Source organism: Hylobates moloch, unplaced genomic scaffold (assembly GCF_009828535.3).
Source record: "Hylobates moloch isolate HMO894 unplaced genomic scaffold, HMol_V3 SCAFFOLD_18, whole genome shotgun sequence".
NCBI lineage: Eukaryota > Metazoa > Chordata > Mammalia > Primates > Hylobatidae > Hylobates > Hylobates moloch.
Window position 1 is genome coordinate 36,398,194 of NW_026652293.1, and position 15,382 is coordinate 36,413,575.

At 40.7% G+C, this 15,382-nt stretch overlaps 1 protein-coding gene across 6 annotated transcripts in view; it reads left to right on the forward strand.

Moving 5' to 3' along the window:
- Positions 1–15,382, forward strand: part of JAK1 (Janus kinase 1) — a 235,316-nt gene that overhangs the window by 153,131 nt on the left and 66,803 nt on the right. The window contains exon 1 of one of the 6 annotated variants that reach the window (XM_058430813.1): positions 6,838–6,854. The exons of the other annotated variants lie outside the window; for them this stretch is intronic. The gene's annotated coding sequence lies outside the window, so the exon portion shown is untranslated. Of the gene's footprint in view, positions 1–6,837; positions 6,855–15,382 lie in introns of those variants that run through there. 6 annotated transcript variants of the gene reach the window in all.

Genomic DNA, 15,382 nt, shown 5'->3' on the forward strand with positions numbered 1-15,382 from the left:
CCTTCCTTCCTTCCTTCCTTCCTTCCTTCCTTCCTTCCTTCCTTCCTCCCTCCCTCCCTCCCTCCCTTCCTCCCTCCCAAATGGAATCTTGCCATATGTATTATTCTGCAGTTTGATTTTTCTCCTTAATATGAAGCTTATCATGTTGTAACTGTCGAATGATTAGTTCTATTAGTGTCTGGTTCATAGGAATTATTATCATTGTATGACCAATTTCTAGCACAGAGGCCGGCACATTGTAGGCACACAAAAATTATTTATTGAGTGAAATTGAGCCATGGTGTTGAGTGAGTCCATGGCAGTTCACTTGGCATTTATTGTCTTTGAATTCTGCTGTCAGTAGGGTGATCATATATTCCAGTATATGCTTATTCCTATTTTCCCAGCATAGTTATGAATAGTTCCTGATTTTTTTTTTTTTTTTTGAGACGGAGTCTTGCTCTCTCACCGAGGCTGGAGTGCAGTGGCGCGATCTCGGCTCGCTGCAAGCTCCGCCTCCCGAGTTCACGCCATTCTCCTGCCTCAGCCTCTCCGAATAGCTGGGAGTACAGGCGCCCGCCACCACGCCCAGCTAATTTTTTTGTATTTTTAGTAGAGACGGGGTTGCACCGTGGTCTTGATCTCCTGACCTCGTGATCCGTCCGCCTCGGCCTCCCAAAGTGCTGGGATTACAAGCGTGAGCCACCGCGCCCGGCCTAGTTCCTGATGTTTTAATACCTCCTAGTTGGTACAGTAAATTATATGGACACCCCAGCCTGGGCAATAAGGCGAGACTCTGTCTCTAGAAAAAAATACAAAAATTAGCCAGGCGTGATGGTGTTCATGCCTGTAGTCTCGGCTATTCTGGACGTTGAGGTGGGAGGATTCAGCATTGAGCCTGGGAGGCCAAGATTGCAGTGAGCCAAGATTGTGCCACTGCACTCCAGCTTAGGTGACAGAGTGAGACCTGTCTCAAAAAAACTCATATATAATTTTTATATGTATATGGCCACCCTACCAATTAAACAGATCTAAGTGGAAGCTCATTTTACCTTATCCAATGGAACAGCTAGAGAGTAATAAATATTTGGGGTGTGAGGTTGCATTTGAAACATTGAATCCAATTTATTTCCAGCCAGCCAATCAGCAAAGCCCCAAATCACACACTGGAAAAGTTACCTTTGATGCATCTTCAAAGCCTAAATGTTTCATTTTCCAGAAGGACTGCTGATTCCTTTTAGAAGTACTTTTACAAGGAGTGGTTTACCTTTCAGAAATGGGCCTTTCCTTGTTGCTCTGCTACTTCCCAGCAGTATGACCTTGGCAAAGTTCTCCCGGAATGTAAAATGGGGATGAGAATAGTCCTGCTTTACAGGGTTAATGTGGCAATTGAGATCATTCATGTAGAGTGATTAGCATTGTTAGTGGCATAGTAAGTGCTTAGCAAATATCAGCTTTTATTATTGGTGTTATGATCGTGACCATTACTATCTTTTGACATAGACTAGTTCAGAAGATGTTGGTTATGGTCTTGAAAGGAGTGACTAGGATCTGCCCCACAGCTTTCTGATTGCAATGTATATGCCCTTAACTGCCTGTCAATGCAGGATGCTACTGCACTGTAGAGTATGGAAAAAGAAAATCAGTAAGAAGAAATCATGTGTGGGTTGCAAAGGAGAGAGTAGAATGACATCACTGTGGTTGCTGGTGAGTCAGGGGCTAGCTGTGTCTACCTTGGAAATCTTGGGTGGGTCAGATTTGGATTGACATTTGAACAGATGGGCCTCAGAATCACCTGGAGAGTTAAAAAAATTGTCTACTCTGGGTTCCAGCCTCGGAGACCCTGATTGATGTAGGGTAAAGATTGGAATTCATATATTTTTAAAAAGCTCCCAGGTAATTCTGATATACAGCTGGGTTTGAGAATTACTCGATGGAGTGATCATTTATTACCTAATAATGCTGTAAAGCATTTCATAATCATTTGCTATTTAATGTAAGGCGGACGATGACACAGGGGTCAGAAAACAGAGAAAGATTATTGGAGAGCCTGAATTAATGGAATTAAATTTTATGAGAGTTTTGAATTTAAGCCCGTCATGAATCTATGTTGTTGTTATCTAGGATCCTTGCCTATGTTTAGGTCATTTGAAATGAAATAACAGAAAATTGTGAAATCAGGAACAAAGTCCTGTTAGAAATGTAAAATACTCGAAATATGAACCTAGCTATGCTTGGATTTAAAACTGAAAGGTAGCATTTGAAAATGTTTTCAACTTTTATTGCTGTTACTGGAAAAGAGAAAGAACTTAGCTAGGTGCATATCATTGATACTTGACTGGGTCCAGGTCATTACTTAGATGATTTAATGGAAGGGCATTAGGTTAGGAGTCAGTAGACCTGCGTGGAGTCTCAGCTCAGATACTTCTCTTTGCAAAACCTGAGTTAGTTACTTCACTCATCTTTTTGGCATGTATTTTCTTACCTGTAAAACGGAGACAATGTTATTGGCCTCTATCCGGCATGATATTGTTGGGGGTGTAATGAGGACATGTATGTGATAAGAATGTAAAGCTGTGATGAACACAGAGAGTGACCATATTGCCTATTAAAGCTCTCTGTTTGCCTGGGGCAGCCCCAGTTTACACCTGTTGTTGGGTATAATTATTGATAGCACACTCTTTAACTCTCAGGTATCCCAGTTTGGCTGATAAATTATATGGTCACCCTGTATTCATAATACCCATCCATTGTTTACTATTAATCTTTTGAAGTAGGAAGGTTTTCTGGCCTCATTCCTGTGGCCCCAAATCCCAAATAATCAAGCATTTCTTAGATGCTTTCTGGTAGTTTTCTTCGATTTTATGTAAATTTCATCTCTCCAACTACATTGGTCAGTAGATAATAATTGTTTTTGTTTTTTCACTCCTGAATAATTTTCTTGTTTATCATGGTATTAGCATTTTAAACACTCTACTTGCCCATTTCGGTTGGTGCGTCTTAAGTAAATTTGAAGTGCAGGCAGAGGACAGAGGAAGCCCAGCTGGAAATGGCTTTGTGGAAGAACACTAAAAATGAAGAGTACAGTTTGTTTGCTGATGTTCTGACTTGGTTTTTTGGAATCTAAATGCCCTATGTTGATTTTTTTGTTTTTGTTTTTTTTTTTTTTGAGACACAGTCTTGCTTTGTCATCCAGGCTGGAGTGCAGTGGTGCAATCTTGACTCACTGCAACCTCTGCCTCCCAGATTCAAACTATTCTCCTGCCTCAGTCTCCTACTGTAATCTCAGTAGCTGGGACTACAGGCCCTCGCCACCATGCCTGGCTAATTTTTGTATTTTTAGTAGAGACAAGGTTTCACCATGTTGGCCAGGCTGGTCACGAACTCCTGACCTCAAGTGATCAGCCCGCCTTAGCCTCCCAAAGTGCTGGGATTCCAGGCGTGAGCCACCACGCCTGGCCATATGTTGATATTTCTAAGTACAGCGTTAACTCTCCAAAGTAATTGGGAAGACCACAAAAGCTCTAGATGAAATTTCAAATGCTCCCCCTCCCCCCGGAGAAATTTAAGAACTACCATCAGAAAAACTTTGCATTCCTCAAATAACATTTTCGTTTCCCTTTTTTGACAATGAGAGCAATGCATTTGATCATATTTCTCCCCTTTTTTTTTGACTCCTAGGAAACTCAAAGCCAAATTCGTGGCCCATCCTTAATGTCTATGTGGAAAGCAGTAGCCTACAAATAACTTTCCAGTAGCCTTGACTTTTTGTCCCGTATTACAATCTCCTTAGTCCTGGATTTTAAAAATATATATTTCTGTTTTATTCAATGTGTTCTTATAAACTGCCTTGGAATCTTGCGAGTTAAGTTAAAGATTAAATAAATAACGAATATAAAGATGGTATCATAGTTTCAACATTATTTTCATGAAATTGTTCGAAATTTAGAAGGCACAAGCTTTTGTGGTACAGAGACCTGTACTGCCTGAGAGTCAATAAAGAATATACTCTGGTCTACCATCCCACTGAGGAGGTTACCTCCCACCAGAACAGGGCTAAAGAGAGCAAATTAGCTCCATATGTTGCCTATTAAAGCTCTTGGACAAATGATTGATAACAGTGTATGCAGGTGGGAATAAGAGCAAGCTCCTGTCTTATTTTTTTGAGACCCTGTCTTATTGTTTTGTGTAATGGTCTCACTGTTGCCCAGGCTGGAGTGCAGAGGTGCTGTCACAGCTCATTGCAGCCTCGACCTCCCAGGCTCAGGTGATCCTCCCACTTCAGTCTCCCAAGTAGCTGGGACTACAGGCGTGTGCCACCACACCTGGCTAATTTTTTTTTTTTTTTTAGAGACGGAGTCTTGCTCTTTCTCCCGGGCCAGACTGCAGTGGCGCTATCTCGGCTCACTACAAGCTCCGCCTCCCGAGTTCATGCCATTCTCCTGCCTTAGCCTCCCGTGTAGCTGGGATTACAGGCGCCTGCCACTGCGCCTGGCTAATTTTTTGTATTTTTAGTAGAGACGGGGTTTCACTGTGTTAGCCAAGATGGTCTCGATCTCCTGACCTCGTGATCCGCCCGCCTCGGCCTCCCAAAGTGCTGGGATTGCAGGCGTGAGCCACCACGCCCGGCCTCACCTGGCTAATTTTTTTTTTTGGAGAGATGGGGTTTCACTATGTTGCCTAGGCTGGTCTTGAACTCCTGGCCTCAGGAGATCGTCTTGCCTCATCCTTCCAAAGTGCTGGGATTACAAGTGGGAGCCACTGTGCCTGGCCTAGGAGATCTGTTTTCTTTTCTCTGAATAATTCTTGTGACACTGGCTCTCCCTCCATCTCTTTCTGTTTCTTTGTCATTTTTCCCAGCTATCCTTTTTTCCTTGTCCTCTTCTCCCCTCCATCCTAAAACCTTTGATCACAAGCTAGTTTCCTTTCCACATCATCCTCTCCCCTCTACTAAACACTATTTCACCCCCACTGGCTTTCAGCTGTGCTTGCCTCTGAGCCCCTCTTTCACCACGGCCCAGATGGGGTGCATGTGCCAGCTTCCCTGTCAGCAGCTCTTGTGAGCAGCAACCGCTGCTAACAAGCTTCCCGAAAACTAGGAAAAGAGATACACCATTAAATACCAAGCAGTAATTTGGAGACAAAAGAAAACATCACATTTGATTGGAATGCCTTACATTGCATCCAGATAGTTTGGTAGGAAGGAGAAATAAAAATGTGGCAGATAGCTAGCATAATGCTAGATAGCAGTAGCAGTAGAATCTCAGTTCTTTTGTCTTTTTGTAATTAGCTCGTTCGTTCATTCATTCATTCATTCATTCACTCACTCAGCAACCACTTATCTGTGTCTGTTACATTGCCAGTAGTGTTTTCTTGGGTCTGGGCTTTTTGATGATAGAGCTTTGTGAGACCTAGGACCTGGCCTGGGAATTTAGTACTTGCTTGCTTTCTGGGCTGGAGAAAGACTGCCTCTAATTATACAGTTTCTCCTATGCATAGAGGTTATATTCATAAATACAGTGTACACTGAATCTTTATTTTAACAAGGGGTGTGTGTGTGTGTATGTTTGCCATGAACATACACACAGTATATTCTAAAGATTGTCTAAGTAAAACATAATTAATATATATCTATTTTTCAATCTACGTAGTAAAACTTTTACTAATCGGAACAAATGAGAAGGAAGACTAGCCTGAACATGTTGAAAGCTGCACAGTAGAATATGTAAAAAGAAATGGCACACTTGGAAATGGTAGCTCCGTAGAGAGCCCCACATCATGTTGAGATGAATAAGGATAGAGCTGAATAGATGCATCATTTTGAGAGGGTCACTGCCATGAGAGTAAGGACCGGAAAAACTAGCCTGATAAGCCTTATATATGGCTTAATAGAGGTTTAATGTTTAAGAATTTGGTAAGAATTACTTGTGATTAGTGCATTAAAGTTCTAACCTGAGCAATACTGACTTGACTTCTCTTTATATTACCAATACTACTTAGAGATAAATGGGTATTCCTAAAGTGTCTGAAATGTTCTGTCTGTTAAGGAGGTCTGTAGTCTACTTTGTCACCTTTTTTTCTTTACCAGTTTCATTTTTGGACAGATGGTACAGTGCTCTATACACTTTTGAGCATGTCTCAAGTTCCATATTGGAAAAATATGATTTAAAAGGATTTAGGCTAGTGAGAATAACAGAGTAAGAGTCATAATTGTATTTCAATCAGTGAATACAGTTTTGGTGTGAGCTGGGTCTACTTTGCTTTTTAGTAGTCCTTATTACTTGATAGTAAAGAGACATGTGCATTTCAGTAGTATGTATGTTTTATTACACTTGGAGGTAACTTCTGTGTCCTTCAGGGGCTCCACCTATAAAATTAGGAAGATCCTGGCATGCGAGGGCTGAGGGTGCACTCATAACACATCTTGTTTTTTTTAACTTTAAGTTCAGGGGTACATGTGCAGGTTTGTTATATAGGTAAACTTGCGTCATGCATGTTCGTTGTACAGATTATTTCATCACCCAGGTATTAAGCCTAGCACCCATTAGTTATTTTTCCTGATCCTCTCCCTCGTCCCACCCTTCACCCTCCAATTGGCCCTAGTGTGTGATGTTCCCCACTGTGTGTCCAAACATATCTTATTTGTATGTCTTATTGAACCTGGGGCTTAGGGAGTTGAAAGGATTTATTATGGCAGAGCCTTTAACGGGTCCAACACTTTTTCTAAATTCTACTTTGCTGTAGGTCTGAGAAAAGCCCAGAAGTTTATTGTGCTAGAACAATGTTATTCTCTCTTTCAGAATCAAAACCTTTGAGAACCCAGCCTTTTCATTTTCTAATAGCTGTTCCTCCCTAAAGGATGCCAGGAGGAATATGTAAGTATATTTAGATAGCATGTACGCATACATCGCCATGTCTTAGAAACACCCCCACTTCCAACCCCATGTACTGTTATTTTCATTTCAGAACTGGAATTAGGGTATGGAAGCATCTGAATTGTTCCCCTCCCTATCATCTTTTCTCTTTTTACAAATACAGTTTTACCAAAACAAACCCAGTTATAAAGGCGTTACTGGAAAGTTTACTGTACTTTGGATCCATAAATATTCCTTTTTTTTTTTTTTTTTTTTTTTTGTGCTTCTCCTCACTGTTAAGAGAAGTCTGCTGGACAAGGAGTTTTGAGTATGTGCATTTAGTGGGTAGATAATGGTAAAAGGAAAAAGAAAAACAAGCACCGGCGTGAAAGGTAGTAGTATACCCTCCTCCGTTTTTCCTTTAAAGGCTTAAGAGGTAGTGTGGAATAGCAGAAACAGTCCTTCCCTAGATTTCTAGAGATCTGGGTTCAAGATCTGGCTTTTGCCATTTACTTACTCTATGAGTCATCACCTCTCTGTGTCAATATTTATGTATTCACTCACCACTTATTGAGATTTATCTGTCAAACACTGCAGATACAACAGAGAATAAAACTGTCACAGCCCTGCCTTCTTGATGCTTACGTTAAGACAATGATAGTAACTGAGAATGGGGTAGTAGCAGTGTAGGTGGCGAGAAATTGTGGGATATGGGACATATTTTGAAGCTAAAGCTGATAGAATTGGTGATGGTTTAGATGTGGGATGTGAGAGAAAGACGTGTCAAGACTGACTGCTGGGAGTTTTGCTCCTACAACATGGTGAATACTGGCATTTACTGAGAGAGTGAATGCTGGGGAGGAGGGAGGAGGTGTGTGTTGATGGTGTGGGAATTCCAGGTTGCTTTTTATATAGATGATGGTTTAGATGCCTGTTAACTTCCAAGTAGAGATGCTGAAGAGGTAGTTGGGATTTTTTTTTTTTCTTTTTTGAGATGGAGTTTTGCTTTTGTTGCCCAGGCTGGAGAGCAATGGTACAGTCTTGGCTCACTGCAGCTCCTGCCTCCCAGGTTCAAACGATTCTCCTGCCTCAGCCTCCCAAGTAGCTAGGATTACAGGCATGTGCCACCACGCCCAGCTAATTTTGTATTTTTAGTAGAGATGGGGTTTCACCGTGTTGGTCAGGCTGGTCTTGAACTCCTGACTTCAAGTGATCCACTCACCTTGGCCTCCAAAAGTAGTTGGATATTTGAGATCGGAGTTCTGAGATAGAAATTTGGACATTGTTAGCATATATGTGGCGTTTAAATCATGCAACAGGGTGAGATCACTTCAGTAGATAGAGAAAAGGTGAAGATTGAGGCCTGAGTCCTTGGGCCACCGACATTCGGAGACTGAGAAGTAGGGGAGCTCCCTCTGGCCTCTGAGAATGAGAATGCTGGAACCTGACCTCTTTTCCTCATTTAGGTTGTTTGTAGGGATCATGTGAAATAGGTACATGTAAACACACATCAAAAACGACTTAGTGCTTAATTGCATGACTAAATATAGGAGTAAGGGAGATTACATGGAAAAATCACTTTTTCACTTGATTTTTCTTCTGAAAATCTGTTTTGTGGGATTGGGTGAGGTGGGTGCAAATTTGTTATATGGCAGAGGTTCCCAATGTGTAGATGTGTAAATCTGGGATTCAAGGGAGTGAAGACAGGGAGGGTATTTGGGAAATTTTACAGGGGGCCTACCGTACAATATCTGCTTTCAATACGATTATTTCTTTCTTTATTAGTCCAAAAATATCTATAGCAGTGGGATCCAGGAGCTATTACCTTTAACAGGATTCTTTTACTGAAAAAATTTAACACTGATATTTGACATATGTAGAGCTATGTACATTTATAAAAACATGTATACATACTAAATGTGAATTGGATACAGTTGACGTTGTCTGCTTTTGTGAACAGATATCTGCTTGGGTTCCCAGGTTTTAGTAAGCTGTTTGAACTTGTCTCATCTCACTCTGCTCTGCCTCTTCTCTGTCACCGTCCTCGCACTGGAGATGAGGCAGGGTTTCCTGAACTGTGGGCTCTGTTCTGGGAAGACCCTGTGGCCAGCTTCTAGAGAAGACTTGCAGAAAGATGTGGGATGAGAACAGGAAGATCAAGTGGGTTGAAGGGGAAAAAACAAGAAGGCCGAGGCAAATAAAGGCAGAGGATCATTTGGAAGGGGGTTGAGGAAAGGGGCCTCCACTGTTCCCTAGGTGACCATATTTTCTCTCCCTCTTTGGGTTATTTTCTTTGTGCCTACCTGTTTTATCAGAATTGCAAGGATTATTCCCAGGTGTTTGGGTTATTGAGTAGTAGGTAAGTATAACTTTTTCTGGGCATTACCTTCTAGAATATCTGCTTGAAGGTAAAATTGCAAAAATGGCTCATTCTCCCCTACTTTTATGAACACTGTTTTAGTCTAATCTTATTATATTGAAATCTTAGATTTTATCCCATGCTTGTGTTTATCCAATTTTATAGGGGGTGTGTGTGTGTGTGTGTGTGTGTGTGTATGTGTATGGGGAATGTGAATATATGTGAATGAATGCCTTTTCTAGAGAACCTGGTGTATTAAGTCATCTACCCAGGAAGAAAGGTCTTCTGAGATTGATACTGTCAGATAAATCTGTAGAATTTGAGAAATGAAAGAGAGCATAGGGAACATCTGATCCAGACTTTTCCAAATGTGTATTCCATTAAAAAAGAAGTGCCTTGGTCTGATGATTTTTTGGGAGTTGGAGACTCACTGCGTTTATTAACTATGAAAGGCTTAAGAGCTCTTGCTGGTAAAAATATTATTTAACTATGTTTAACCAGTGTTTATCCAATTTTTTTCACTATGGACCCTCATTTTCCTTCTCTCTCTTTTTAGAAGGATATGTACATAGAACAGTTACTATCATTGCACAGAAGTACAAGGTTCCAGAAAACATAATTTGGGAATGCTAATTTAATTCTTACCTTTAAATTGAGCTTGATACTTCATTTCTGTTGGTTTGTGTTCCCATATGTAGTATGAGCAGGTTGAATGAATTAATCAATTACTATGTCACTTCTGACTGTGACATTTTCTGGTTCTGATTCGTTAAATCAATATTTAAAAATTATATCTGTTTCTATATTAAAGAACCTTGTCTTTTTTGTTCCTTACTAGAACCATAGTGCCTAATACAGTGCCTGACACATAGTAGTGTCTCAGTAAATGTTACTGAGCAAATATATACCTGTTAGATTCAGAGCACTGAACTAGCTATGTCTTGAGGCTGCAGAGAAGAATGATCTTGTTTTTGCTCTCAAGGAACTTGTAGTCAAGTCATTAACTTTCCTAAGAGCATGGAATGTGCCATGGAGAGGTCCCAAATTAGAGCTTGATTGTGATAATCTATAGGACAAAGATATATTGGACATTATTTCTGACCCTGTGTCAGATGTGTGGATTACAACACAGCTGGGTTACGTTAACATAACTTTCATGACAAGAAGTGTCTTTCAGTAATAGTCACTGCAGCAGCCACATAGTCATTTTATCCCTGGCAAAGACTTTATGATGTTATCAGCACTACGAGATTGGAGCTAGGATTATTCCCATTTTTATAGATAAAAGAGCTAAGGCTCAGAGATTTAGACATATGTCTAAGTTGACATACCTCCTGACTGAAAAGCCAGAATTAGGACCCTGGTATGTGATTCTAAGCCTTGTGCACTTATCCACTAGGCTTCCTGTCCTCTCACCAATACTAGTGTTTTTCATTGTCTCATTTGTATTAGAAGCTCACCTTGAACAGGCTCAAAGAATTACACATTTCCAGGCTTCATTGTGTCCCTGCTCTGCTCCCTCTGTCCCCATGATATGAGGGCTGCTTTCTTTACAGCTGATGTGCTAGCTAGGGTGAGTTTTGGAGCAGGTAATAAAAAGTTTACAGATTTTGGGCCAGGTGTGGTGGCTCACACCTGTAATCCCAGCACTTTGGGAGGCCGAGGTGGGCAGATCACCTGAGGTCAGGAGTTCGAGACCAGCATGGCCAACATGGTGAAACCCCATCTCTACTAAAAATGCAAAAATTAGCCGGGCGTGGTGGTGCATGCCTGTAATCCCAGCTACTTGGGAGGCTGAGGTAGGAGAATCGCTTGAACCTGGGAGGTGGAGGTTGTAGTGAGCTGAGATTGCACCATTGCACTCCAGCCTGGGTGATAAGAGCAAAACTCTGTCTCTTTGTCCTCACCAACCGTGTTGGCAGCATCCATATTCCAGGCTGCAGATAGGAGAAGGAATTAAGAAAATGGGGCAAAGACCTTACAGTAGTCTCCAGGATAGAAGCTGCCACACAATACTTTTGCTTATATCCTGTTGGCCAAACTTACTCACATGATCATATCTTGCTGCAAAGGAAGCTGGCAATTGTAGTCACTATTGTGAGCATTCTTGTGCACAGCTAAAAATTACTGTTGAAGGAGAGGAAAGACAATGGCATACAATCAGCTGTCTCTTCCACCCCTGCATATTGGGGTCTGGTGCCCATTCACTCCCCTCTTCTGACTTTTGGCTAGTAGCTAATCCTTTTCCCTGTCCTTACCTTCATCCTTTAACTCCATTCCTCCTATTATTTAAATGTTCTCAAGTCTCTTCCATCTTAACATGCCATAGCGCGCCCGCGCGCACACACACACACACACACACACACACACACACGCGCGCGCGCGCAATCACAAATTCATGAGTAAAGGCACCGTGTCCCCAGTGCTCATGTTATATCCTCAGATCCTTGTGCAGGGCATAGTACATAGGGGTTTTTCAACAACTCTTTGTTGAGAGAGCAAATGGATGAGTGAGGGGTTGAAACATTTCCCTCTATCCTTTGTCTTCAGATTGACAGAGAGATGCTGCTTTCTGTCTTACATCTATGGCAAAAATGACAGGACTGATGATTTTACTCCCTTTAGTGCTGAGGAGGCTGTTTGGGACCATGAAGTAGTTCTAGAAATGGATGGTGCTGAGAAGAGCACTAAAGGGAGTAAAATACACATCAGTTCTGGTTTTGTTGCTTACTAGCTACAATGACATTTGGCAAATTATGTAATGTCTGTGAGCCTCAGTTTCCTCATTTGAGGAAGTGAAGACTCCATTGACCTCACAATAATTAAATTAGAAAACCATGGTAAAGAATACACCCCTGATAATAATATTTTGGCTTCTTATGGTGATTTTTAAGATTAAGGAGTATCATCATCCCTATTTTATTTCCCTAAAATAATATTTTAAAAATGTAAATGCACTATACAATAGAGTATTATTTGGTCACAAAAAGAATGAAGCACTGGTGCATGCTACAGCATGGATCCCCTGAGGACATTGTGTAGGTGAAAGAAGCCAGACACACACATTATATGATTCAATTTCTATGAAATGTCTAGACTAGGCTAATAGACCAGTGGTTGCTAGGGGATGCGATAGGGGAGAATGGAGAGTGACATGGGGTTTCTTTTTGGGGTGATGAAATGTTCTGGAAGTAGATAGTGATAATGGTTGCACACTTTTGAGATTACACTAAAAACCACTGAACTGTGCACCTAAAAAATAAAAAAATTTAAATGCCATTATAGGGCATTATAAGTAAGAGAATACTTTTAAAACTGTGTCTAAGTTTTGGTTCACAATTTGTCAGTGATTCCTCTGTTACAGAAACCAACATCTGGTTGGTTTTTTGAGTTTTTTCACCTGCTGGCTGACCTGACTTGACATATTGTATTAGACTTTCTTTATCATTCCAGGCCTACGCAACTCTCAGCACACTGGGAAATCTCAGGGCATGGTGTTCCATTAGAAAGAAGAGTAAGCATGTGGGCTCCTTCATGGGTACCACGATGGGAGAGAATACAAAATAAGAAGTTAAATAATTCCTCACAATTCAGTTAGGCATGTAAACTACACATTTAATATTATAAAACAGTTTTAGAAATGCACCTGGTCTATGGTGTCTGCATGGATTAGGTGAGTACTTCCAGAAGGAGGTGGGGATAGTCAGAGTAGGCATGCTGGAGAAGGAAATGTTTAAGCATTTGCTCCTTACACAGGCATTTATTGAATATCTGTCATGCCTTAGGCATTGTTATTTGGTGCTGTATGTACCCAGATAACAGCTGCAGTCCCTGCCCTCAGGGTGCTCAAAGACAACGAAGACAGATGATTCTACAGACAGTTAGGGAGCAGGATGTAAGTGCTACTCCAAAGGTAAGCACAGGACTCTCTGAATGCCTCACTTGGGAAATGGGAGAAGTCAGGGAAACCTTGATGGAGATGATTCCTGAGCTAGGAACTGAAGGATGAGTGGGGACAGCAAAGACTTGGAGGACAAAGTCGTGCTGGATTACAGGAACTGCAGGTAACAGTACGTTTGGAGTTCAGGGCACAAATGGGGATGAGCCATGAGAGGTTGATTACAAATAGCCTTGTAAGCCATGTCACCTAAGAGAGTAAGAAATAAAAGTTTTAGAGCATGATACCTTCCAGATTTGCAGTCTAGAAATAAGACTGGCTGCATTGTAGAGACTTGGAATAGAAGTGGATGAGAATGAAGGCAGAAACTTTCAGGAGATTGTTGCGGTAATTTGGGAGATAAGTGGATAGAGACAACAGAGTTAGAACAGAGACAACAGAGTTAGAATGATTAGGGCTTGCTCCCCAAGTGGATATGGTCGCAGTTCCTAGGACTCCAAGATCTCTGTCCACTTCACTGTCTCACTTCATGTCAGTCTGACCCCAGCCTGCCTTCTAAGTCTTGTTTTCTTCTCTTCATGAAATGCTTAAGTCTTGTGCTTACTGTCCTCAGAACTGGCTTGGTGATTTAATGTCTGTTACCTTTGATTGCACCTTTATCTTCACCTAGAATGGAGCTCATCTGTTCCCTTTACCTTCTTAGATCTCTGACTTAGGAATCCTTTGGAATAATTCCATGCTAGAATGATCTCTTTGTCCTCTGAAGTCATAGCACTTAATATCTCTATCAGTCAATGACAAATAATTACATTTTGCCTTGTCACATCTCTTAATTGCTTTGAATTGCTAGTCAATCTTGAGCCATTGCAGCAGGCAGAGAGGTGAATTGGCTCTCCTGAATTCCTACTCCCAGCCCCAATTTCCTGTATAACCCAGGGGGAATGACTTTTCTCCCCTCATTAGTGTAGTAACACATATTTGTTGCAGAACACTTAAAAAATCTTTAAAAGTGTGCAAAATGAAGTAACTACTGTCACAAGCACCTTGGAATACTCACAGGTAATTATTCTTGTAATGTCCTCCCCATCCATTTTGTCACCGTTTCTTTAGGATTACATGTGTGTGTCTATGCATCATAGCTAGGATCATCCTATACGTGCTGTTTTTCAATTTGAGTTTTTCATTACCATATTGTAAGGTGTGTCAAAACATAGGAGAATCTTCAAGTCCAAATTGAAAGTGGAGCTAAATTGTCCTCAGGGAAAGTTGTACAGATGAGTATCCTTTATCTGAAATGCTTGAGACCAGACAATTTTCAGATTTCAGATTTTTGGGATTTTATAATATTAGCACTATGCTTACCCATTGAGCATCCCAAATCTGAAAATTCAAAATCCTCCAATGAGCATTTCCTTCAAGAAATGTTGGTGGTCAAAAAGTCATATTTTGGAGCATTTCAGACTTCAGAGTTTTTGATTTGGATTGCTAAGCCTTACCAAAAACTGAATAGTGACTATCTCTGGGAGGAGGGAGGGGAACTTTGGCTTTTCAGTGATATCTTTCTATAATGTTGAATGTACGCATTTATGATGAGCCTAAATGATTTTTAGAGTTGTCACCTGTAGTTTATAGGTGACAGTAATTTATACTTCTACCTAATCCAGGCTTATATTTACATTTAAAAAGAAGTATAACACCAACTTTACTGACTAGGTAGATAAACAATTTTAATTTACTGAAATTTCACCTTTTCACCATGATTATAGGTCCTTTTCCCTTTAGTTGTTTCCATTTCCTTTGCTATCTAATGACTTGGATTTGAGTCCTAGGTAATAAATACATGTGATCTTTCACAAGTCACTTAGTGTTTCTAAGCTTTAGTTTGCTTATGAGTGAAATAAGAGGACTGATACTTCAAATTATTGTGAGGATTGAGATCAAGTATTGAAAGTGCTTTGTAAATTGTAAGAAGTATATAATTATTGATTTTTTATTGATTTTATATTAGTCAATGGTCATGAGCAGTTAAGCCAACTTTGCTTTTTAAAAAATTCATTTGGAGAAAGACTAAAAAGGCAGAGGTGCCTTCATTAATATTTATTTTGGTGCAATGTGGGATCCATGAGATTTGGGTTTGTGCCACATTTCTGCTGCTAATTATTAGCTATATATACAGCTGAAATGCACTGAACAAGCACAGTTTTGGCCAGGCCCAGAAATGTTCAGGGGACACCTGGCTGGACATACATCAGAGAGCTTGGTGAGCTGATGAAGCATTCATGCAAGCTCCTG